General features: G+C 29.4%; 1 protein-coding gene across 8 annotated transcripts in view; it reads left to right on the top strand.

The window, feature by feature from the left end:
- The window catches only part of LOC106679133 (small conductance calcium-activated potassium channel), a gene marked incomplete at its 3' end in the record, with an annotated part of 993,499 nt that overhangs the window by 299,276 nt on the left and 689,790 nt on the right, over positions 1 to 4,433 (top strand).

Below are 4,433 nucleotides of genomic sequence, written 5' to 3' on the forward strand. Positions count from 1 at the left end.
AAAGAAACTAAACCACTCTCAAACAACTATATTAATAAAAAATAAATCTAATTAAGGATTCATTTTAAAGACTGAGTGAACCTTTTTTATAAGAACTAAACTGCACTCCCTTTTCTTCCAATTTATTATTATTATTTTAATAGTATGTTTAAATACGAACGAATAATAAAATCTGCACAGAATGTCGGTAATATGGAATCTCACATCCAAAATATATTGCTCGGTATTAATATAATCAAAGATAGATTTAATATAAATTCTGATGCTAACTTATATCATTTAAAATATTATTTTCAATAGCACTTTAGCAATTAGCACTTTTTAATGGAAAAAATACGCTCCATTGAAATAGAAACTGAACAATATAAAAAAATTATTTTTTCTATTTGATTAAAATAAATCTACACTCTCTTAGTCTGCTGCTTTCCAGTTTTCTGCATACACATTTCACCTCCCAGGTGGTCTCTTGCGAATGTACTGTCATTCATTGTGTACAGGCGTTCTGATGGATTGTTTCGAGCCACATATCCAGTCCATCTTAACCGCCTTCACATCATGAGATATTGACTGACCTGTCTCTGTAAGCAGTTTACAGTTAGATCTTCTCCTCTACGTGTTAAGGCTCTGATTCCAGATCACTCCTGTAATTCCACGAAAGACTTTCAGTTCAAATTTCTTGGTTCTGGTTTCTAGGGTACCTGTTATAGCCCTGGTATAACAGCTGGGTACCAGAACTGGCTTCATGATGGCATTGCACACTCTTAGCTTCAGATTTTTAGAAATTTTTCGGGATTTCAGAATTCTCAAAAAAAAAAAAATTGAATGAAAGAAAATAACTGCGTAATATATTTCCTTACTGGGATATTTTATCAATTCGTTTGTTGTTTTTTTTAAATTTTTTTCAAAGTAGGTAGGGTTTTATATTATCGTCACTAAAAGTCTGAAACCTAACATTGACTTTTTTTGCTGAGTAATATCAAAAATAATATTTAAAAAAATACAGTGATCACCATATAATATTTTATTTTACATATTAGACGGAATAATAAAAATGGCTCGTAAAAATTCAGTTTTTATTTCATTGAGTTATTATTTCTAAAATGGGGGTTGGTCTGCCCACTAGTAATAATATATTTATTTGTTTTTGGTGCAACCCCCGTACATATGGAGTTAGCCACTACATTAAATGAGAAATACAAATATTGATATTTAAGAATAATAATAAATTATATATCACTTGTAAAAATTAATAATACATAATAAGCTGGGTATATTATTTATATTTTTCACATTAATTTTTTTAAAAAAACATTAGTACATGTAGTACATCATAAAACAACAGACAAAAGCTATGTATAATATTTAGTTGTCAAGTTTCCGGATATAATTTTGAGGTTTACTTATACAAATTATAATTTTAGATTATATTTCTTAGATAGTGGTAGAATTTTACACAAACGATTTGGGTTAAGTTTTACTTTTTAAAAAATTAAGAATTAGGATTGATATCTAAAGTCTAGAAAAGGACCCTTATTGTGCTTCCGTGGACAAAATTTATCCTGGAAACCATAAATTGCCCCAATTTTCTTATAGCTACCCTAAAGAAATTTTATAGAATCCGTTATCTCTTGTTTTCCACCACTTTGACTATGTCTGTCTAGTATGTGGTGGGCTCTCGGGTAATCTCCTATCTAAGCTTAAATGTCTTATGAATTGTGCAATATGATTTATTTTCGGGCTCACCAGACATACGCACATAACCCTGTATTACGCCGGGCTGAAGTGGCTCCATCCATCCTTCCGTTGCTAGTATTTCCTAGCTTCCTTTCTATTCCAGGTAATTACTCAACGCCTCTCCTATATCCTAGAAAACCTGCAATTCAAATTCTCAGTCCAATCCCGTACTACCAGATCCCGTTTATCTGACATCTACCCTCCACCTCACTGAACTGCTGCGTTTGATAAATCATTTTTTACCCGAGCTACATATGACTGGAACTTCATTCCCTCCAACATACGGCATATACCAACCCTTCCCTTGTTTAAAACCCTTCTATTTAACTACCTTTAACTTCACCAGTCTAATCCAATTTTATAATAGTACAAATAATTTGTAACTATATTTTTGTTTTGTTTTTTATGATTTAGTCAGTTACTTTTTTAATTTATTTATTTTGTTCATTTCTGTATCTAAAATTATTTATATGTAATTTTAATACAAGTTATAATTAAGTGTTGCCAAACTGTTTTAGGTTAAAATATGTTATTTTAAAATTAAAATTACCTTGTAGTTGTTCTGGTGGGACCTGACCCCAGAATAATAACTTTTAATTTATTTATATGCTTAGTTTGGGAATCCACCCAAACAATAAATTTATATTTAAACACAATAGGAGAGCTTCATTCCCTTAAAAACAAAATGGGGTTCCATCCCTTCATCCCCCATTACCTTCTTCCTCTACTATGTTTAGAATAGCCGAAATGTATTTCCTGAAGCAATTTAGACAAGACGTTGGACTAGCTGGGATATGATACCGCATCCGGCCTGATATCAGATGACCATAGGCTCTAATGTGAAAGCCTTGTTTGAGTAGCGGACATCGAAACCGGCTTCGGCTGAGTCGGGACAAGCTTGGCTAGTCGTTTTGCTATAGTTCGCAACATGGCTACTGAATCGAACGTGATACTTGGATATTGCGCGTAATGGTTTTCTGTAGTCTGGTCTAGGGCGATATTTATCCCAACCGAAGTCCTACTTGAATACCTCCACCGCTAAATATGACAAAAACAAATCTTTATTCTGTGATTTAAAAATTTGATCTGGTAATACATCACTGTAGTATTAAAAAAAAATAATGATAACATGTATTTTTTTTTTTCTTCATGTCTATAGCTAAGTTTGATTTGCGTTCTTCACATTATATCTATAGTGTTAAAAGTTTCGTTAAAGTACATTTTAAAGTAGGAAGAAAACTTTTTTTTTTAACGTAGTCATATTTTTTAGAGCTCTATATGAATAAAATAAATTTAAATAAAAAAAATATATTATTAGAAGAAGATAGTTGACCGTAAGAAGTAGATTGTTGGACGATTGTCAGAGTGGCGGTCAACAAAGGTATCAAAATTGTAAAAGAAAACTATTTATTGTTAATCAACGTTTCGGGCTAAATGCAAAAAACAAGATACAAAGGTTTTAGAATTAATAAACATTAAAATAAAAATATTTCAAAACAATTGTTATGTTTATAAAGTGTAATAAAAAATAATTAATAATAACAATTTAAGGAATTATATAAATAACTATATAACCTGGAAACAAGTTACTAATAAATATAACCAGGTGTGATAACAGTTCTAAGTATAGATCTAGACAAATAAATTGTAGGATACTACTCTTTTGCTTACATAAATTATTTATTATAAATGATTATCTTATTTTGTAAACATTTACTTACACAATAAAACCTCTTTGGAGCTCTATCTACAATCAATTCTGTCAATTATAAAAGTTTTACAAAAATAAAATATTTGATAATTCCAATATTTCCTTCGATTTCAAAGTTAACACGAAAGGACTTAGGAGTAGGCTTGGCAGAGAAAAGCATAAATTCGGGAGTAAAGTTCTGTGAATGATAAATTACAATTAAAATTCTGATATTTGTGTCTTTCATCGTGTTAAATTAATTGAAAGGTAAGCCAAGTTCGTTCGACTAATCATTCATTTGAGGGCTCAAGGAAGACCTAAAAAATAATTACAATTCCTAATTTTTATTTTACTCAAACAACTTTATTTTACAATTTTATGTGTTAATTTTACCTAAGTTCCAAAACGTAAATACGGAAGTAATCAAATTTCTCTGTAAACAATTTAAACGAAATTATATTTAATATAATCAAAAGTTTCATAAAAATAGTTATAATATTTAATAATATATTTATATAACATTTATAACGACTGAGATCTTTATCTCTGAATCAGATGATATTTTTTAAAGGGTTTTTGATACTAATTCAATTGGTACTACTAATAATAATTGGTACTAAAGAAATAAAAACAATCAGTCCTGAAAGCAAAATCATTTACATTGTACTTGAGAACCAGTGTAAACATTTATGTATTAAATAACATTAAATTCATACATATGAGAACTGTGTTATTTAGCAACATTGTCTTACATTTATACTCTAAGTAGACTGAGGTTTAAATTTCAGACTTTTCTGATTCCTTTAGATAGGTAAAAAATGCCATGAAATTTAAATTTCAGACTTTTCTGATTCCTTTAGATAGGTAAAAAATGCCATGAAATGTAAATTTCAGACTTTTCTGATTCCTTTAGATAGGTAAAAAATGCTGAACATAAAAGTTAAAATTGGTTGCAAAGTATTATTTTTTTCTTACCTCCTGGAACAAAGAAATAGCCATTATATATATA

This window comes from Halyomorpha halys, unplaced genomic scaffold, assembly GCF_000696795.3.
Source record: "Halyomorpha halys isolate HHAL.00 unplaced genomic scaffold, Hhal_1.1 Scaffold178.1, whole genome shotgun sequence".
Lineage (NCBI taxonomy): Eukaryota > Metazoa > Arthropoda > Insecta > Hemiptera > Pentatomidae > Halyomorpha > Halyomorpha halys.